The sequence below is a fragment of the Schistocerca nitens genome, chromosome 2, assembly GCF_023898315.1.
Source record: "Schistocerca nitens isolate TAMUIC-IGC-003100 chromosome 2, iqSchNite1.1, whole genome shotgun sequence".
In the NCBI taxonomy this organism is placed as follows: domain Eukaryota; kingdom Metazoa; phylum Arthropoda; class Insecta; order Orthoptera; family Acrididae; genus Schistocerca; species Schistocerca nitens.
In genome coordinates this window covers 266,811,718-266,835,262 of record NC_064615.1, presented here as the reverse complement: position 1 = coordinate 266,835,262, position 23,545 = coordinate 266,811,718, and positions in this window count along the sequence as shown.

Sequence of the window (23,545 nt, the reverse complement as noted above, 5' to 3'; positions counted from 1 at the left end):
TGACCAGGTCACGGTTCTCCAATCGTCTACGGCTCGACTGAATGGCCACAAGCCCAGGGGCCGTATTCTATATCGTTCATACTGATCGATGCAGTAGGTTAGTCTTGGTAGTGACGTCATTTTCGGTTCTTTATCCGAATTTCCTATTCAGTAAACTTCTGAGACTGGTACCGAACGGTCCCCCCACCGATTTTTCGACAATTGTACCGAGATGTTTTGGGTTTCGGTATGGCCCTGTCGTTCAGTTAGCTGTGGTTTATTTACACTTATAATTTGTTATTTTAAACATATTGAGCGGTTTTAGCTTTCGATTTAGTGATTGTGTTACTAAAGAATCACCACAGGACGTGTCCGGTTGGAAAGCGAGTTCATAATAGACTATTTTCCTTTGTAAAAAAAATGGTTAGGTTAGGTTGTTACTGTGAATGATTACAACATCAAAAAAATGTTTTCGGTCTATATTCTCTCAAACTACCTGTTATTTTTATGCAGTCAAGAGTTTAAAGATCATTAAATGTCGAGACATCGGCTCTGCTTGCGTATATTACATGAGTGTTAGCTGAAATTACTACTGACTTCGCGTACTCTTTTCCGCAAATGATTTACTTTTATTTATCGAAACGCGTTTGAAACTTTTAAGTAAAAATACAAAGGAATTTTGTAAAGTCTGATAGAAGAAACCTTCCAAAATTTCATGCATTTACGGCTTATGCCCGCATCATTCGGCAACGAAGTCAGCCTGCGTCTCTCTCGAGTGATATTATATAAAATAAAGCGCTAAAGGCACTCGAGTTGTAGTAGCGAAGTTGGTAAGGCGATGAATTGCTGTGGCAGAGTGCAGGCTCGTACACTGCTAGATGCGAAAATATTTTTTTTCCTCTTCGTGGTTGCAACACATTCTGAGACTTCGTTAATCGTCAAAGTTAAGCATTTTTCTGACATATTCATTGTAATTTATACGTAAGAGCGCGCTTTCTCAGTAACGAGTATTTCCGATTTCGTAACTTCCGTATGTTTAAGAAATGAAAGATGAAATTACTGTAAGTGAAACAACTGACAGCGACATGTAAACTTCCTGTCACAAATAATTCACTATTTTTTTAGGAACACGTAGCAATTCCGAGAGTGTGGTCAGACAGGAATCTAAGAGCACAACGTAAATTACTGCGAATGAAACTAGCTGCAATCGTCTTTATACTCTAGCTTGTCACAAGTATTTATCTGCGATCGAATCCTTAACAACAGTAGACAGAGATGAAAGGTTCCCGCCACAATATTTTCAGATTATACTACCATGTATGAAAAATTTTGATTCATCAGATGCATGTCATAAACTACAAAGAACTTCTATAGCTGCAATCGCCACACGCTCTCGAAACGGCGATTTTTTCAATTTTGTTTTTATGAACCAAATCGTTGATGTATCACATAGGGAAGTAGGCTGCTTCATGATTTGGATCTCTAGGAGCGAGCTAAAACCACATTCTATGCGTCTTCTTATTCTTTGACACTCTCTTAAACAATTTTTGGGGTTCTTGGAGACGTGTTCCATCTATGCAACTAACTGAAGGCAGTTTATCCCCATACGCGTTTCGCACCATAACGGATGAAGGAAGCAAAATGCGAGTGGCAATAAACAAACTGCCTTTAATTAGTTACATAGGCGGAACGTACCTCAATGAATTCTGAAGCAACTAAGGAACGACGGAAAAGAGAAAAAAATGACGAATTTTTCCGGTGTTTCAATAGATGTATTTGTACAATGTGGTACTACACTCCATTCCTAATTCATATTCCAAAACGTGAAATCCAAAACACGACGTTGACATGAATGAGAATGAAATGACATAATGTGACATTTACGACAGTTTCCAGAACACAGTCAATATTCTGTCGTTATCATACATTCATGGAAGCCTGTGGTAAGTGAAATTTGAACTGTATCACGTACTCTAACCACACTTTTCGGTACTGTGAAGAATGGCAGGCCTCTGTCGGCTGCTAGCTGCTTCGAGTTCGTGCCGCTGTAGCGCTGCAGTGCGCATGCGCAGATCTGAGGCAGATTGCTTTTCATTGGTTGGCAACAGCGTTTCGGTTCGCTAGGACCGTTCGGCATCGCTTTCGAAAGGCTTACTGAATAATGTTGGGGCTCTGTTTCGAAAACTAGACCGATCGGCAAAATGGCGGAAAGATGTAGAATAGGGCCCCAGGAGACGCGCTGCAGGAGATGTTGCGCTGTTAGCAAAGACAGTCGCTTTGGTTGTCTGCTGCCGTAGTCCATTAACGCCATATTTCGCCACACAGTCCTAAGGGATATGTTTGTCGTACGTCCCACATTGATTTTTGCGGTTATTTCACGCAGTGTTTCTTGTCTGTTAGCACTGACAACTCAACGAAAAAGACGCTGCTCTCGGTTGTTAAGTGAAAGCTGTCGGCCACTGTGTTGTCCATGGTGAGGGGTAATGCCTGAAATTTGGTATTCTCGGCACAATGTTGACACTGTGGCTCTCGGAATGTTGAATTCCCTAACAATTTCTGAGATGAAATGTCCTATGGGACTAGCTCCAACTATGATTCTATGTTCACAGTCTGTTAATTCCTGACGCGTAGCCATAACCGTGTCGGAAGGCTTTTCACATGAATCACCTGATTAGAAATGACAGCTCCAACAATGAACATCACTTTTACTTCTTGTGTACTCGATACTATTGCCATCTGTAAATGTGCATATCGCTATCCCACGACTTTCGTTACTTCAGTGTAATCGAGCTGGAATTCATACTTGCACAGTTTTACTTACGACAGCTGCATGAAATAGTGTCAGGCATGTGACAATAATCCCAGCAACAAATTCTATGAATACAACTCCAGTCATTGTTGTTTCCAGTTTCTTCACAGTCCTAAGAAGAAAAAAACGAATATTTTGGCAGAAATGAAAGTCCACAATTTTTTAAAAATAGACTTTACAAAGGAAAATTAGTACAGTGCAGGTAGTCATAAAGTTTTAATTATCACCTTAGTACAATAAATTCTATAAATTTTCTTTATTAATTTTTCTTTTGTGTGCAGTAGTATTTCTGTAGTCGTGGCACACAATGAAATCCTCCTGCCACAATAATCTACCGTAGCATGCCGCTACAGGAGCCAGAACAATATAGAGGATCCCATTGATAGAATGGAGTGCATCGGGCAGTAATTGTTTTCTGCGTGGGAACCATGCTGCAACAATCTATGCTGAGCTAGGGGAACTTTACAGCAACAGTGCATTATGCCGTGGCATAATGGTTAGGCGTCGCAGCTGCTTCCAATGTGCTCAAAGAAGTCTGAATGACAGTGAAAGAAGTGGTTCATCATCACTCTGTGAAGAACCAGGAATTGCAAGATATACTAAGACCAGCGTATCACAAGTGGGACAATAGGGAAAAGGTGAAAATTAGTCATAGATCACTTTTCAAAACCTTGTATGACATTCTCAACGTAACAAAGGTATTTGAGAATACCGGGTGTGGCGCTGACATATTATGCTCACGAAGGGCAGACCACCACAGGCACCTACTACCGAAATCTCCTGGTGGAATTCAGTGGCGGTATGTGGTATCTGAAGTTGGGTGTTGCACCATAATTTCAATATTGCCTTACCCGGGATACGGTTTTAATTTGCCAAGATGTTTCATATCAGCACACAGTCCGCTGCAGAGTGGAAAGTTTCATGCTAATGCAGCACATATTTTCTGAAAGCAAGTTGGTTTTATTCAGGACTCCAATGCTCCATGTTATTCCCCACTCTTTTGGTTACAAAACCCTATTTTTCAACATAATCTACTTTCAATACGACAGCCTGTCGCCACTGTACTAGGAGTGCCTGTATGCCCACATGGCACCACTCTACTGGTCCAAGTCAGAACGAACGTCTTGCTGCATCAGTAACCTCCCCATCACCCACGTACTGCTTCCAATGCAGTGCAGCCTTCATTGGACCAAACAGATGGAAGTCCGAAAGTGCTAGATCCGGGCTGTAGGGTGGATTAAGAGTAACAGTCTAGTGAAGTTTTGTGATCTCCTCTGGGATGCGCAGACCTGCGTGAGGCCTTGCGTTGTCATGGAAAAGGAGAAGTTCGTTTCCATTTTTGGCGACGAACACGCTGAAGTCGTTTCTTCAACTTCCGAGTTGATCGTTGCTCTATGTGGGAGGACATCTAACAGAACACTCCCTTCAGCAACCCAGAAGACTGTTGCCATGACTACATCGGCTGACGGTGCAGCTTTGAACTTTTTCTACAGATGAGAGGTGGTTGGGCGCCATTCAACCCACTCCTGTTTCGTTTCCAGTTCGAAGTGATGAGCTCATGTTTAATCGCCTAAGACAAAGTTAGACAAAAAATGGCCACAATCGGCCTGGTAATGCGCAAACAATTCCGCACAGATGGTCCTTCGTTGCTCTTTGTGGTCTTCTGTTAGGCGGCGAGGAACCCAGAGTGCACACAACTCTGTGTACTGTAATTGGTTGATGAGTGTGTCAGCAATGTCACAAGAGACGTCCAGTTGGGCAGCGATGCGTCTGATTGCAATCCGTCTATCACCTCGAATGAGAATGCCCGCACGTTCCGACATTGCAGGAGTCACAACTGTGTGACTCGGGCCGGCACGCGGGTGATCGGATAGGTTTGCGCGACCTTGCTTTTTGATGAGAGACGCTTCGCGCAACGACTCGCCCTGCTTTTGTTCTCCGACAGGTCTCTGTAGACATTCTGCAAGCGCCTATATCTGCGATGCTCTGTTTGTCCGCTAAGAGAAACTCAAAGACAGTTCTGTGCTTGGAATGCATCTCCGTTACAGACGTCATTTTGAAGGCACCGCATAGCGCCGTCACCTATCGGAACTTTATGAAATGGGAACATTCCACAATGTGCCACAACAGATTCCACATTTTTTCAACCGAAACTGGCAGAGAAAAAAAATGTGTTGCATTACTTATTGAAAACCCCCTGTAGAAACTATGTGACGAGCTAATTCTCTAGAACATATCAGATACAACAATGTGTAGAAAATTGCAGTATCAAGAACCAAAAAAACTCAGTTACCTTGAAACACCACAGCATCTATACACAAATTTCTTAGAAATTATATTCATACAAGTGATAAACATAAAAAATACAGCTGCAGTAACGGCAATAATCAGAGTAGTCTAGCCACTTCCTCAAATCTCACAAAGCTAGTGTTACATCTAAGCTCTATTCACTTGTTTATTATAAGACTATGCCATTTGAAGGCAGCGACACACTGAGGATCCACCAAAACACATTGTTCTTGTACAATTTGTTATAATTAAATTTCAATTTGTAACGTACAGGTAGCTATGACTAAAGCTTTTAGATAGTGGCAACATGTTAGGATTGGCTGTCACCGATTTGTGGTCTGTTTAGGGTAGTGAGTAGCATTAATGATACACAACGATATGTGTGATAGAGTGGTGATTTGCGTCTCGCCACGTCTGAAATTTATTTTCCTGACATTCGCGTTTTTAATAGGTTCTGATGCTTTATTATTAGTTTAATGCAAGTATATACTACAATGCCCGCCTGGTTGGCCGCGCGGTGTAACGCACGGCTTTCCGGGCGGGAAGGAGCGCCTGGTCCCCGGCACGAATCCGCCCGGCGGATTTGTGTCGAGGTCCGATGAACCGGCCAGTCTGTGGATGGTTTTTAGGCGGTTTTCCATCTGCCTCGGCGAATGCGGGCTGGTTCCCCTTATTCCGCCTCAGCTACACTATGTCGGCAATTGCTGCGCAAACAAGTTCTCCACATACGCGTACACCACGATTACTCTACCACGCAAACATAGGGGCTACACTCGTCTGGTGTGAGACGTTCCCTGGTGGGGGGGGGGGGGGGGGTCCACCGGGGGCCGCACCACACAATAACCCTGGGTTCGGTGTGGGGCAGTGGAGGGGCGTAGTGGACCACTGCGGCTGCGGCGGGGACGGCGCCTATCCGTCGTTTCTAGGTCCCCGGTAAACGTAACATCATATACTACAATATTTGATGTTATGTAAATATAAGTTCACCTTTTTTTTGAGGAGTGAGTTTGTTCGATTGGCTTAATCTACAAGACAGCTTGCGCTACTTGTATAAAGATATTTTGTTCCTTTTTCCTTTAAGTCTCGTAATTCACATGTTGTAAAGATTCTACTAATGGGTAGGAACAGTGTTCAAGTAAGAATGACCTTATGGTTTTACTAAAATGTGGGAATGATAAAACAATGTTTATCTTATGCGGAGAAATATTGCAAATTCGTGTTGCACTGTTTGTAATGGAACTTTTATAAGAGTGTGTCCCTATTGACTGGACATGGGACTTTCCTTTTCGTCTTAAAACATGTACATGGATATTGAACTTATTATTTGTGTATGTTACATACTGAACAACGTGACTAGCTGATGGACAGTGGACGAAATGTGCGTTTTAATAGAGCTAATGTGGGAATTTTACGCGCGCCCATTGAGTAAACAGTGTGATTTACTAACTGGAAATATCCCACAACTGCCGCTGGATGCTTTCCAATTGCATATACCACATTGGGGCTTGCGTACTGTGTGTCCAAATCGCATCGTTTCTGAGCGTTCAGCAGCACTTTGAACTCTGCACGCTCAACGCTGACGTTCGACAGTACGGTCCGTGTGCCGAAGGCTTAAGAGGGTATCTGGAACTCTTTCTAGTCGGGGAATTGCACACCGACTGCATATCCTGTGACGTTACTGACGAGCCTGCTACCTGCTGCTACGGACAGACACAGACCTCGACTCGTCCCTGCTCGGACTACAATAGGCCGCGCTGTCACACAGGAGTTGCCGCTGGAGTGCAACCCTCTGACAAGGGAAAACTCCCCATCACACCCTCCCCCCCCACCCCCCACTCCCCACACACCCGTGAGCGTACAAGCTGTGGTGGGAGTTTAGAGCGTCAGTTTCCCGCCGCAGAGCAAGTGGCTAGCGGTTGCTACGGGGCCGTGGCAAGCGGCTAGCGTTTACGCGGCCTTGGGAAAATCCGAGCGGACGCTTGGCAGGGGCGTATATGGCCGTGTTCGCGCACTCGGAGAAATTTATATACCAGAGATAATTATTTTCTGCTTTTGAATATTTCATGAAATATGTGAAGATAGGATTTGTTTGCAAGTTCCACTTGTTCGTTCAGAACAAGGTCTGGTGAGTTAGAGCTGTGGATATAAATTTGTAGTTCTTCAAGCAGATTCATTTTCTTTCCTTTGTTCACAGTGTGTAGTATTCCAGATTCGCAAGAAGGAAAAAAACATATTCGCCTGCATACCATTTATAGGTAAAATTTCATACCAAATTGCCAACCTCTTCCAGAAAACTGGTATTCAAATTTCTTTCAGCACTAACAACAAGCTACAACAGCACATCATCCACAACAGTAAGACAAACAACCAACGCCACCACAAATCAGGTATATATAAACTTTTATGTGACAATTGCCGACAGTTCTACATAGGCCAAACTGGAAGGAGTTTCACTATAAGATATCGTGAGTATATGGATGCCTTCCAGCTAAATAATTTTGATAAATCCACCTTTGCAATGCACCTAAAAGACCATGGTCACTCAGCCACAGCCATTACAGAAAACCTACAAATACTACACACTGTGAACAAAGGAAAGAAAATGAATCTGCTTGAAGAACTAGAAATTTATATCCACAGCTCTAACTCACCAGACCTTGTTCTGAACGATTAAGTGGAACTTGCAAACAAATCCTATCTTCACATATTTCATGAAATATTCAAAAGCAGAAAATAATTATCCTCTGATATAATAACAAAGTAATTTTCTACGGAAATTCGATGTAGCAGTCATACAACAGTCCAAGGGTCATTATCATAATTTGTAATAGTCATATTGTAAACACAAGCTGTAAGTGGCATTCTATAATGTGTAATAGCTTTCAAAAATTTCATATGTGTAACATTATTGTACTTCCTAGATCTAAGTTCTCTAACAACAGTGTGGCTCAAAACAGTTCTAGCTGTCATTTTTTTTAAAAATTTGTATTAGCTTTGAGTAATTTCATATATATATATATATATATATATATATATATATATATATATATAACAACATTGTACTTCCTAGATCTAAGTTTTCCATCAAAAACGTGAACCAAAAAATTTCATAATGTGTGTCAAGAAACGTCGCAGTCTATAATAGCTTTTTAAATTTCTATATATGCAACACCTTTGTACTTCCTGTGCCTAAGTCCTTTGACCAGAACCTACAAGTTTCTGTGTGAGCAACATCTTTACATCTGCTAATCCAAGTTCTTTGACGACAGCCCACATGTTTGTATGTAAACATAGTGTATTTCACGAGTGCACATCATAATAGTGTAATATGGAGCTATACTTGGTAAAACTGATATATGGACGCGAAAATGTACCATAAGTGTGTAACTAAGTGGCAAAACTATCACCACAGCATAACTGTAATAATGGTGCTTCATGTTTTTGTAAGTACAGATATATTTTCGTCAAAAACTGCCTTACCACTTACAATTTTCCCACTTGGATTTGCGTAGTCACCAGCAAATAATTTTTTTTGTATTTATACAGTGATCTCCAACTGTACAAATATGTACATGAATGTATAAGCACCTGAAGATGGGCGCAAGGCCGAAACCGGTCGTTATAATTGAATTCTTTGATTACTTTTGTGTAAATGATAAAAGTCTATATGTGGTGAATGCAGCTTGCCGCTAACTCGGTGTAATATGTTGTCTGTACAAAAGTGTATCTGTCGCTTTTATCGCTCTTTCACTCTCACACAGAAATGTTCTTTATCTGTATACAGTTTAAACTATATTAATTACTTGAAATCAGCCTAGTAGAATCTCTGGTGGAGCCCTTCGTCTTAATATTCAGCGGCTGGCTTGCTAAAAAAAAAATCTTTGCATTGGTTATTATTATTAAGCGCTGCATTCAGTTGGGAAAATCGATCGCTTGAACAATTCGTTCAGTTTACGACAGATCTAAAATTTCAGATGTGGACGAAGCCTTTTTGGACGATTTATAAACTCAGAGATTGCAGGCTCTCTCCGTCACAGCTGAAACTTCCCAATTAATTACAGGGCCCAGACAATCATCAATGATTCAGACAGAGAACTCAATCGTCATTCACTCTAAAATAAAATGGTCACAAACCTTATTTCTGAGGCAAAATTATATTGGTTCATTTCCATACATGTTCCGTTTGGTGTTGGTTTCAAGTCTCTTGCTATTTGCTGGTACAGGTTTATATTTCTCTTTACTATCGCGCTAGCGGCACAAACTATCCTCTTTACGAGCTCGCTTTAACGCGAAGAAGAATAAATAAAACTCTTTTAGCAATCTGCTAATCTTCAAACGAATACTTCCGAAGCTGTTCCTCTCTCTTTCTCTAACTATAATAACCATGGAGCATACATTTTCGTACCTCTGTTGTTCCAAGGAATAAACGTACTAGAAAAATACCTTGGCGTCGACGAGCTGTCGGCGCATATATTACTAGGAAATCTGATCAGATACTTTTCAAACGTAAATAAATGTGGATGATTTGATTGACCATTATTAATTATTGCGTGATAGAGGGTAATTTTCCAGTGGGTAGATTACAATGCCCCTCGCAGCGAGCGAAGTTTGTGAGATCAATTTTGATTCACCGAACACACTTCGCGAGCTATCTATTAGCGTGGATAACCCGGAAGTGATGATTGTCAGTCCTCTGACTGAAAAAGAATATTATGTTTGAGACAGACGAAGAAAAGAAATGTTGAAGACAGAAGAAATGAAGAGACAGGTACCGCGGCTGTATTGCTTTTACGTGCATCTAGGTGTTATGTTTGCTGTGCACAACCAAGGAAGATGATCTTTTATGAACTGATGTCAGGGTCTACCCATTCGGGAACTTTCTTAAGTAGGGAAACCTTGGAAAACCTCTTAAGCCTAGACCCCCAGCCTACGGTACATAGAAGATAGGAAAGCCTATAGAAGAACAAAAATAATTTTGGAATTCATCTCTAAAGGAAAGACAGGGATCAATTTGTATCGCAATTTGGAGAAGAGTGGTTTGTGCCTCTAGCAAAAAAAAAACGTTTTACAATAAATAACGTGAATTCGCGTTTTACAATCTTGCTTCTAGTACAATATCTTGCGGTGCTAAACTCCCCCGGGTCTTGCATGTCCCCGACGTCCATATTTGTAGTCGGTCTTCTACGCGGCCCACTCTGTAGTTGATCTTCTACGCGGCCCGCAATGGGAAGATTAGAAGGAACAGGGATACTCGAATTCACATGCAACATTCATTCCAAAAGAATTAGCAATGACCGAAAGGGAAACTCTTCCTGTAAGAGAACTGATTAGGTTGCACCGTCCAAGATTCTCCTTTTTGAAAGCAAAATCCTTATGGCTTCATGGATCCTTTTTGTTACGACATACTTCACGGAATTCAACGATTACTTAATGATGTTGCCAAAAGCATCATCCGATTTTTTCGTTTGAATACTCTTTTTCACTTTGCCTCCCCACTTGTGTTTATAAGTCCAAAAGTTTTCACAGCTTTTCTATCATTGATTTGTTCTTCGTAATTTAAAGGATTCATGTAACTTACTATAGATTTTGGATTCAAATCATCGAATAATGGAAAGTGTAGTTCATTTTATACCAAGACATCATCCATATTTCCTTGATAAGCCATATAATTTAGCTATACTCAAAACCTTTTATTTTAAATACATATATTTTTACGTTTGAGCGCTGAAATGTAAAAGTTATTAGCATTGAGAAATGCGGATTCACCTCTTTCATTTACCCTCTGATTCATACTGTGTTCATCCATGCTCATATATGGAAATGGATTTTTTCACAAAAAAATTCTCAAACGAACACGAACCATTAAATTACTACTGAATCTATGAATATTAACTTTCTTTAATCATTCATTAATAAATTAAAAACTCTTAACTTCTAATTATAACACCTATTCCTTTTAAAGTGCAACATGAATCAGTTTATCCTCGCGTTTGGTGCGAGTCTCTCACAAAGCATCTCTGTATCGTCTATATCGATTTTAATTCTCGCGCCGACGTCAACTGTTTTGCGCGGGAAATTATCTTTGCGGCGTTAACCGTCACTCACAATTCACTACCACAACACATTCCTTCACACGTTTACACATCTAAGCGTTCACATGAGATTATATATGAATATTCACTCGGAACCTCTTTAGATTATTCAGCGTCATTTACGTGAAACATTTCATTTTCTTGAAGTTCAGTCAGATCCTTAATCCTTGATGACATTAGCAATGCTAAAGTCCTATATTCACCCCAACACAGGTGAAGCCTATCTCCACTATCTTCTTTACAACACTCGATAATAATAGTTAGTCACTATTTCTATACTCTATGTTACTGATTAACTATTTCAATTTAAAGGTTTCTATCACTACACACAGAGTTCATGGTTATATTTTTTACGAGCGTTCATTTCTGTCACTCGGAACACCATTACTCACTATCTTCTAATCTTCATTATACTTTTTTAAGTCGTTATGAGAAAATAATCCTTTTATTTTGTTCGAAACCGGGTATGCTAACAGATAAGCCCCCGGATTCGGAATTTGTAGGATAATGTATGGTCCAGTATATAGTAACTCCCATTTCTTGATACTTTTCTTTATTACGGATGATTTGGTATGTCGTTTAACTAGTACCTTCTCTCCGACGTGGTATGTCTGTACCCTTTTTATTAATTTGTCATATCGTTGTTTTCTTTGATCCGCCTTTTTCGTCATATTTATGATAGCTTGTCTTATCTTTTCTTCCCAAGGCATCTCAGTTTCCTGAGTTTTGGGGATATGGTCAGTCCAGAAGTTCTCCTCTTTGGTTTCGAACATCAATTCACAAGGTGTATATCCAGTTGAGGAGTGGGGCATATTATTGTATATCTGCTCAAACTCTTCCACATAATTTGCCCACGCAGTTTGCTTATTATGGCAATACGTCCTCATAAATCGATTGAATTCTCTAAAAATCCTCTCAACCAAATTGCCTTGTGGGTGGTAAAATGATGTTAGTATGTGTTTAACACCGATTTGAAACACAGTCTGCTTCCATCGGAGTCCCGTGAATATTTTAGCATTGTCAGTTATGATCGCCTTAGGTGTACCAACATGTGGAAGATAATCCCTTATCAATCTTAATACAATTACTTTGGCTGTAGCCGCCTTTATCGGGTATAGCTTCACATATTTCGTACACACATCGAGAAATGCCAACACATATTTAACACCACCTCTTGAAGTAGGTAACGGTCCACACAGATCACACGAAATTAATTCTTTTGGTTTTTGTACTAATATAGAGCATAATGGATGCTTAGTCCCTTTTGAGTCCGGCTTTGTTTTTTGACAGATTATGCACCTCTTTAAAATCTCATGCACTCTGCGCTTTATGTTGGGAAAATAACAGTACCCACTTATTTTGTCTGCACATTTTGTCGCACCGAAATGTCCCCAGGTTAAATGAGTGAACCATACAAGTTTCTCTATTTGTGCCTCAGGTATACAAACACACCAACGGACTTTGTGTGGCCTTCCACAGCGGAAAAATAATACGCCATTTACCAGCTGGTAATAGTTTGCCATCTGATCTGAAGGTTGCTGTTGTAACCTTTGAATGACACTTCCCCATTGAGCATCCTTTTTCTGTAACTGGGCCATATGCACACACAAATTGACGTAGTATGTCTTAAATGGATTTTCCTGCAGCAGCAATACAGGGAATTCCGAGGTAGTATTCACATCAATCTCTTTTGTTAAACCCAACGGTGACCTTGATAGAGCGTCCGCAATAATGTTTTGCTGCCCTGAGACATGTACGATCTTAAACTGGTATTGTTGCAGAGCGAGCGTCCATCTAGCCAGTCTGGGGTGTAACAGTTTACACGTTTGCAAAAACGTTAATGATTGGTGATAGCAATATACGATAGTCTTCGACCCATATAAATAATAATGAAATTTTTTAAATCCCCAGACGACCGCAAGAGCCTCTAATTCCGTCGTCGTGTACGTTCGTTCACAGTTGGACAAAACACGACTAGCAAACGCAATAGGACAAAAGGTAAGCTGTCCATTTATCTTGCGTACTTGGAAAAGGCACACTCCAAGACCCACATTTGACGAATCTGTTGACAAGTAGAATTCCTCTTGCATGTCGGGATGGTATAAAAGCGGTGCATTTCCTAATTGCTTCTTTATCTCTTCAAATGCTTCTTGACACTCTAATGTCCATAGCCAGGGCACATCCTTCTTTAGCAAACTATTCAGAGCTGCTGCATTCATGGCCTGATTCGTTATAAATGTTCTAAAAAATGAGGCAAGACCCATAAACCCTTTTAATTGCCTCCTATTTCTCGGTGTTGGAAACTTACTAATCGCAATTAGCTTCTCCTTGGTTGGTAAAATTCCCTTTGCGTCAATTATATGCCCCAGGAACTTGATTCTGTTTAGTGCAAAATGGGATTTCTGTAGGTTAGCAGTTATTCCCATGGTTTTGAACATGTTCAACACCCGACTCAGTAAAGTAATATGCTCCTCCCAGGTCTTCGATGCAATAAGCATATCATCAACAAATACTGTTATCCTGCTTCTTAGTTCTGGGCCTAGTGCATAATCTAGAGCTGCTATAAAGATTCCAGCACTAATGTTGAGTCCGAAAGGAACTACAGTAAATTGGTAACTTCGTCCGGCATAAATGAAAGCTGTATATTTCCTTGATACCTCATCCAGCTTGACCTGCCAATAAGAACTCCGCAAATCGATGCTTGTCAAATATTGGACATCCTGGAACCGTTGTATCAGTTCGTCTATGTTTTCCGGATGTGTTCTCACTGGAATTATGATTTTATTTATTTCCCTGGCGTCAAGTACCAGTCTCACAGTTCCATTTGCTTTTGGCACGACCAACAGTGGGGAGCAGTATGGGCTTGTGGAGGGTTCAATCAAACCCCATTTCAACATGCGATCTATTTCTTTTTGGACTTGAGCCTTTAGCCTCCAGGGAACAGGATAGAAAGTTCTACAATATGTTTCATGCGGCTTAACGTAGAGATGGCATATGTATCCCTTAATAACTCCTGGCCTCTCATCAAACACGTTTTCATACGCTAATAATAATTCTTTGAGCTGCTGCTTCTGATCTTCAATAATGCAGTCGGATTCATTTAATTTCTCATACACTAATTGACCGAAATCCCCTTTGACTTGGACCTCATTATTTACGTGCTGTTTAGAATTCTGTGCAGTCCTGATTACTTGCACGCTGATCCCACTATCATATTTTCTGGTAAGGCTTTCCTTTTTCAACAAGTCCAACTCAATTTCTTGTTTATTTACATTTAACCAAATTTTTCCTGTTTTAAAATCTATTCTGCATCCGTATTGACGTAGGCTGTCGACTCCGATAATGTAGTCTACCACCAAATTTTTCACAACAAGGAATGTGCTTAATATTGCTACATTTCCTACTTCTACACTAAGTAGTGACTGCACTTTTACATTAGCCGATCTGGCCCCAACGGCGCCTATTATTCTACAATTTTGAACTGGAAAAATTGGTTCTCGTCTTATATTTCTGATCTTGTTGAATAGAGCCTCCGAAATAACATTCGTGGTTGCAGCTGTGTCTAAAACCGCCGTTATAGGTACAGTCTCCAAAATGACTTGCACTTCGGCTACTGCCACCTGTTCCTTATCCTCATCTTTGGGTTCTAAGTCCTCGGTCAATTCATCTGCCAGTAATCGTCCATAATTGTACGTTAGCATTGGTACACATATCCTGTTGCCCCTCAACCTATTGTTGACCGCTCCTCCGGGGCACGAGTGGGTCCTTACTAGTTTGTTGGATTTTGATTCGCCTGGTGGTTGACATCATCCGTCACTTCGGTAATCACCGGTTGATTCGTAGATGTCCGTCCCCACTGATGTTGGTTATTTGAGTTTATTCCCCCCGGTTGGTTCCACTTTCTATTACCGTTATTGTTCCATGCTTGCGGTCTGAAATTCCTTTCGTTCCCCCATACGGGATTGTATCGTTTCCCATTCCTGTTGTTCCTTGGATAGCCCCCTCGCAAGACTATTGCCGGTATTATTGTTGATTTTTGAGGGGTTTCTCCACTATTTATCGATCTCTGTGCGTTCCCTTGCCTACCATTTGGCGGAGGTTCTATCTCCCTATATTGGAATCTATTGTTGCGGGCTTTCTGGTTGTTCTCTTCTATAATGTCTATATGATCTAACGTCGTGAGGAACGACTCCAAGTCTTTATCATTGCCGTAAATTAATTGATTCCGTATACTCGTGGGTAGTCTTGCCTTAAGTATGTTTATTATATCTGGCAAAGGCATAGGTCTGTCCCAATACCTAGTTTTATTTATATATTTCTCAAAATACTTCCTAAGGCTTCCTTTCGAAAAAGAGAAAGGCTCTGGGTAGAGCACCTCCTGCCTTAGGCGTTCCTGTACCCCTTCTGACCAGAATTTTGCTAAAAACGCTTTCTCAAAATCGTCATAGGTCGAGCAAACAGACGTCATGTCCGAGGCCCAGATCGCCCCCGAACCTTGTATATACCCAGTAACGAAACTGATCTTCTGCCACTCCGACCAATTTCTGGGTAGCACTCCTCTAAAACTCCTGATAAAAACAATCGGATGGACCCCCTTTTTGTCCGTGTTAAAAATCTGAAATTGCCGATGCTTTATCATTTTTTCTTCGGCATGGCACAGGCTTTCGTAATCTCCGTCCGATAAAACTTCGCGCGAACAACTAGCTCGTGGCAATTTAATATTCGAGTTACTCACACAAGTCGGTATCGTGTGCGAATGTGCAGTAACTGGCTCTATAGTCGCTGGCAACTTCTGCTGCTGGCCGGTATTCATTTGTTCTGAGCCTTGTTGTGAAACGCGTATCGACTCTGCTATCGTTTGTTTCCATTGCTCAAAATCAGCACCTAACTGCTGTCGCACTTCCTCAAGTCCTTTCGCAAACAAATTCTCTTCCTGTTTGCCGCATAGACTCTGGAATGCTGCTTTAACATTTTGCTCAACGTTTTCACACATTAGCCTTTTGTTTTCTAATGTGATTTCGGATAGTTTACCCGTTAATACATTAATTTGGTGGTCTATAACGTCCTGACGTTCTGTCAGATGTTCCACACTTTCCTTTAAGTTCGTCTGCGTACGTGCCAATTCAGGAAGTTGCGCAATTGCACATGACATGGCATCTTGCTTCTGTACTAATTGCGGAACCATTTCCACCTGTTCCCGTACGGTGTCTATCTTAATAGCCACATACTCCTTCATTTCTACACGTACGCGGTGAGTAGATTCCTCACATTGAGCTTTAACCAATTCTATTTGTGCAGATAATTTTCGTTCCGTCTGTTCGGCCTGATCTTTAAGTTCCTTTGTCTTCGCCTCTATCCGCTGCTCTAATTCGGAAAAACTGTCGTGTAACTGCTCCTTAATCTCAGCTTTCAGATTTTCCTGCCCCTCATTAACTGAGGCTAACTTCGAATTCAAATCATTTTGCCCCTCGGTAACTGAGGCTAACTTCGAATTCAACTCATTTTTCCCCTCGGTAACTGAGGCTAACTTCGCGTTTATGTCGATTTTCATATTATTCATGCTCTCGGTTATCATCTGCATCTGTCTCATGATAATTACTAATGGACCTAATCCATGTTGCATACCTGCTGTTACCTCTCCAGCCGTGTCTACAGGGCGTTCTATTACGCTATCTGTAGCGATCGGTTCTACCACACTTCTTACTACATCACTATCATCCGTGCTCACAGCTGAAGGCTGTTGCGTGTTGCTCTGCTCTGCTTGACTCATCTTAAACATTGCCCTAGTTAAAACCATATAAATATTCTACGGTCAATATGTATATGTCTCCTTTCACACAATAATACTTCTGTGTGGCTACTTTCTTATAGTACTTATTCAGGTAAATGCAACTAGGGCAGTTCAACCAATCTACATGTAGCATGCACACAATTCGTAAATGTTCAAATCTACGTCTACTTCCTCAATACTAGCAAGCTATAATACAAAATTGTAGATCTGGCTTTTTTTTCTGCGCCCAGCGTGTTGGTTTTCTTTGAAGATCCAACTAATTCGCCTGCGAGTATCTCTTCTCTTTTCCAAGTTAAGTTGTCTCGTCGTAGTTCACATGAAACAGAGAACAAAATTATTTTAACAACGTCCAAAAACGTGTCCTGTCACGTATTGGCCATTATAATTGAATTCTCTGATTACTTTTGTGTAAATGATAAAAGTCTATATGTGGTGAATGCAGCTTGCCGCTAACTCGGTGTAATATGTTGTCTGTACAAAAGTGTATCTGTCGCTTTTATCGCTCTTTCACTCTCACACAGAAATGTTCTTTATCTGTATACAGTTTAAACTATATTAATTACTTGAAATCAGCCTAGTAGAATCTCTGGTGGAGCCCTTCGTCTTAATAGTCAGCGGCTGGCTTGCTAAAAAAAAATCTTTGCATTGGTTATTATTATTAAGCGCTGCATTCAGTTGGGAAAATCGATCGCTTGAACAATTCGTTCAGTTTACGACAGATCTAAAATTTCAGATGTGGACGAAGCCTTTTTGGACGATTTATAAACTCAGAGATTGCAGGCTCTCTCCGTCACAGCTGAAACTTCCCAATTAATTACAGGGCCCAGACAATCATCAATGATTCAGACAGAGAACTCAATCGTCATTCACTCTAAAATAAAATGGTCACAAACCTTATTTCTGAGGCAAAATTATATTGGTTCATTTCCATACATGTTCCGTTTGGTGTTGGTTCCAAGTCTCTTGCTATTTGCTGGTACAGGTTTATATTTCTCTTTACTATCGCGCTAGCGGCACAAACTATCCTCTTTACGAGCTCGCTTTAACGCGAAGAAGAATAAATAAAACTCTTTTAGCAATCCGCTAATCTTCAAACGAATACTTCCGAAGCTGTTCCTCTCTCTCTCTCTAACTATAATAACCATGGAGCATACATTTTCGTACCTCTGTTGTTCCAAGGAATAAACGTACTAGAAAAATACCTTGGCGTCGACGAGCTGTCGGCGCATATATTACTAGGAAATCTGATCAGATACTTTTCAAACGTAAATAAATGTGGATGATTTGATTGACCATTATTAATTATTGCGTGATAGAGGGTAATTTTCCAGTGGGTAGATTACATCGTGTGACAAATAAACAACCTTTTATTGTGACTGCTAGCGGATAAATTATCTAGATGCGCCAAAATAATATATAATAGTTTAAAAGCTATTGTCGTCTTAAAAATTGTAAATTTATGAAAGTTCAAAAGCTAATATCTCGGCAATGCTTTGGCAGATTAATATGAACAAAGTGTTTATGGATGCGGCTAGTAGAGCTGCATCGAGCAATCATAGCCGATTTAGCGGAATATGTACCAGTTTTCAATGAGATGTCGGAGTATGGGATTCGACCGAGAGAAACTGTGTTGTTGGTAATAAATAAATTTAAAGAGACGAAACCAGCGACAGCATTCTAAAGTTTAAAGAGGGAGGTGAGTAATTAAGTGTGTATTTTTATTTGTTTATTTATGTTTAGTATAAAAATTCTGGGAAAAGCAATATCACGCCACAAGAACGTAATTTGTGAAAAAAACGACGGCAGATACAGAAAATTGGACCTTAAATTGTTATTGCCCAGAAATTATCCATATTTTTCAATGCATCATATGTATTTTGTGTTAGTTTTAGAATATTCGTAATTCTTTTTGTCAAACACTGTTTTGAGTTAGGCAGTCGTTTCGAGGGCGGATAGGGCGGCCATCTTTGAGGACAGTTGGGTTTTGAGCGACGCTAAGAGCCAGACGTGCCGCACATCTGTGGGTGGTAGTGGGTTGGTTGCCATGTTCGGGGACAAGTATGTATGTAGCGACGTTCGAAAACGATCAAGTTGAGCGCCATATAGTGGACTCTGACAGCAGACAACAGTGTCTTTTGTGAACTGTGAACAGACTGTCGAGTGTCATGATCGCGACATATGAATTTCATAGTGAACTGTTGTAGCATCAGTTATTAATGGCCAGCCTTACGTGAAAGCCCCTCACACTGCATTTTTAATGTTTAGTGAGTATATTGAAGACATAGCACGTGGGGGCTCGAGCTAACCATTCAAGCTACAGTACGTTGCGCCCAGCACTCTCATACACCTCAGATTTAATGGTAAGACGGCCCAATGGACTGCATGTCAAAACTGAACACAGATCCAGAATGAAAACTGGCAAAAGGTGTACTGAACTGTGAGAAAGAAACAAAATAGGAACAGTGAACGGTCTAAGCTTAACAAGTGCATCAAAAAAATGGTTCAAATGGCTCTGAGCACTATAAGACTTAACTTATGAGGTCACCAGTCCCCTAGAACTTAGAACTACTTAAACCTAACTAACCTAAGGACATCACTCACATCCATCCCCGAGGCAGGATTCGAACCTGCGACCGTAGCGGTCGCGCGGTTCCAGACTCAAGCGCTTGAACCGCTCGGCCACCCCGGCCGGCAACAAGTACATCATTGACTAGAATATTACACCTGTGGCGACGTGGTTAAGTGGTCATGTTGTAGGACGGCTAATCGGGTGAGTCGGGTTCTAAATCCCTTCGTGACTTTTTAGGTTCTCTTTCTGTGGTCTTGGCAGTTGTCATGGTACACATTGGTTATAGAATATAACTCACGTGGTAAGAATACATTAACATCGTAAGTAAATGTGATGAATAGTGAGTGCAGGTGGTACGCAACTTCAAAAACGTTAAAAGCATATGTTTTGACAGAGCATAGAGAAACTGTGTTATTTTGAAACTGGTGCGTTAATTTGTTGCAGCTTATGTGACAAACTATTATATTGTCATTGTTTCCTTGGTAATGATCACATCCACATTCATACGAACACCTAAATAGGGCAAGGAAGCACATCTGACTCACTCACCAGGCATACAAATTAGGTGTGTTGGTAAGTGATTCCTATCGCATGATGGAAGTAATGTCACTAATGCCATGACACACTGACATGTTTTCCGGTGGAGGATTCGGTTGACTTGTTACTTCGTCATCAAACGTTTTCGGTTCCCATTCGAAACCACTTCCTTTCGGCTGCTAATAGAGTAGTTGTGCAGAATCAACTGCCATTATAGGTCCTTACCTTACACCTCGCTGTTGCAAACAGACGTTACACCACGAGACAGACTCAGATTTGAATACAGCGGAAAAAAGGGGGGTGGGGGCCCGAGGAGGCTTTGAACACGACTCGTCTGGTCAGCAGTTCACCCCCGTGACCACTCAACCGCCGGTCGGGGTGGCCGAGCGGTTCTAGGCCCTACAGTCTGAAACCGCGCGACCGCTACGGTCGCAGGTTCGAATCGTGCCTCGGGCATGGATGTGTGTGATGTCCTTAGGTTAGTTAGGTTTAAATAGTTATAAGTTCTAGGGGACTGATGGCCTCAGAAGTTAAGTCCCGTAGTGCTCAGAGCCATTTGAACCATTTTTGAACCACTCAACCACTGCGCCGTCGCTTGACTTCGTTGCTTAGTCTTGCACTTCTTTAGCTTGGACCGTTCAATGTTTCTATATTGCTTTTTTCCCCAGTTCAGTACACCTCGTTCCTATTGCCATGCTTGATCCGTAAATGTAAATTTGTGATAAGATCTTATGGGACCAAACTCCTTAGGTCATCGGTCCCTAAGCTTACAAACTACTTAATCTAACTTAAACTAACTTACGTAATGGACAACACACACACCCATCCCCAAGGGATGACTCGAACCTCCGACAGGGGGAGCGGTGCGGACCGTGACAAGACGCCCCAGACCGCGTGGCTATCCCGCGCGGCGCTTGATTTGTGTTCAGTTATTCACGAGATATTCACTGGGCCCTCTTACCACTATATCTGAACGGGGTGCAATGGGGAGTTTTCCCTTGCGAGTTTTCTTCGAACCCGGTAGCGTTTTGTGGTCCGTTACTATGCAGGAGCGCGTTGGACGGCCAAAGGTAGTTGACTGTAAAATATTTTATGGTACACCATGTGATCAAAAGTATCCTAACAACCCCAGAAACATACTTTTTTCATATTAGGTGCATTGTGCCGCCACCTACTGCCAGGTACTCCATATCAGCGACCTCAGTAGTCAATAGACATCGTGAGGGAGCAGAATGTAGCATTCCGTGCAACTCATGGACTTCGAACGTGCTCAGATGATTGGATGCCACTTGTGTCAAATGTCTCTACGTGAGATTTCCACACTCCTAAACACCTCTAGGTCCACTGTTTCCGATGTGAAAGTGAAGTGGAAACGAGAAGGGAGATGTACAGCAAAAAAGCGTACAGGCTGATTCGACTGCTGACTGACAGAGACCGCCGACAGTTGAAGAGGGTCGTAATGTGTAATAGACACACATCTATCCAGACCATCAGACAGGAATTCCAGACTGCATCAGGATCCACTGCAAGTACTATGACAGTTAGGTGAGAGTTGAGAAAACTTGGTTTTCGTGGTCGAGCGGCTGCTCATATGCCACACAGTACGCCGGTAAATGCCAAACGACGCCTCGCTTGGTGTAAGGGGCGTGAACATTGGACGATTGAACAGTGAAAAAGCGTTGTGTGGAGTGACGAATCACGGTTCACAATGTTGCGATCCGATGGCAGGGTGTGGGTATGGCGAATGCCCAATGAACGTCATCTGCCAGTTTGTGTAGTGCCAACAGTAAAATTCGGAGGCGATGGTGTTATGGTGTGGTCGTGTTTTCCATGGAGGGGACTTGCACCCCTTGTTGTTTTACGTGGCACTATCACAGCACAGGCCTACATTGATGTTTTAAGCACCTTCTTGCTCCCACTGTTGTGTTGAAGAGCAATTCGGGGATGGCGATTTCATCTTTCAATACGATCGAGCACCTGTTCATAATGCACGGCCTATGGCGGAGTGGTTACACGACAATAACATCCCTGTAATGGACTGGCCTGCGCAGAGTCCTGACCTGAATCCTATGGAACACCTTTGCGATGTTTTTGAACGCTGACATCGAGCTAGCCTTCACCGACGGACATCGACAGCTCTGCTCAGTGCAGCACTCCGTCAAGAATGGGCTGCCATTCTCCAAGAAACCTTACAGCATTACCGATGGAGGGCGCCACGAACTAGCAAGTCATTTTCAGCCATGTGTCCGGATACTTTTGATCACAGAGTGTATATATTAGGCTTTATAAACCAAAAATAATATAACAAAGAAGGATATATGAAGTGTAAAATACTGGAAGTTGTGCATCACTCCAACAATACCATGCACCGCCACTGATGAAATTATCGGAGGCTTTGCGGACAAAGCGTCACAGGAAGCTTACCAAGTGGGTGTTGTTGGTCAACGGTGATGCCTCTGTTCATGCTGCACAGGACACAAATACGTGTGCTGCTTCTTTGTGCGGTCAATTTTTTCTTAACTCTCCATTTATTTTCTGTCATGCTATCCAGTGACTCCTCTTTCTTCGTATGAGGAGACCGTTTCGTGGCAGGTGTTTCGAGAATAATGGGGAGGTGATTTTTGAGGTGAAACATTTCCTTAAGTTCCACAACCGAGGTCAACACCAAGTCATCTGTTGTAGGTGAAATCTGTCGTTTTGAGGGGCAAAGATGCGGAGAAGGACTGGCACCGTCACCAAAATTCAAGGACCAATTTGACGTTTCTAAGGCGGTAATTAAAACTTTGTGGTTACCCCTCATACATGCCATCAAATTGCATTTGTAATATTTTCACTCACTTTATTAACTCCTGGTGATACTGTAGACACATCCAGAGATACTGTCGTGCTTTTACAATACAACAGAATTGGGTTCTTTGTCTCAGGTTTTTTGAATGACTCTTACATGTATCAATGTCTCTTTCACCGTCATCAGCGACAATCTTAGAGGAACGATATAATAATCCATGTTGCTTGTCATAACTGCAGTTACAGTTGTGGTTTGTAGAATAGTTGATACTGGAAATACTATCATTCAAATTTTTTAGCTCATCTGATACATATATTAGCAGTGAGACAAGAAAAACATTGAGGCCAACATTAGTAATACAACAGTAAAATGTACTTATCCCTTGTAATACATAGGTCAGCTCAAAGAAAGGCGTTTCTGTCTCGTCATAAGGATACCATGCTATTGTTGGCAGTGATCTGTAAAATTCACATCAATTTAATTTAGTTAATGAGTTTGTACCGTTTATACTAAAGCAATTTGCGTACATTTGATACAAAGATTTAGACAATTCTAAAACTAGGATAATTCACTCATCACAAGGTATATTTATCAACAGAGCCAGTAATAGTACAATAACTCCTGTAGTTTTGGCTTGTCCTGGATTCCCAGTAATCACATGTTCCTAGTAAATTTGGGGCTGGGAAATGAC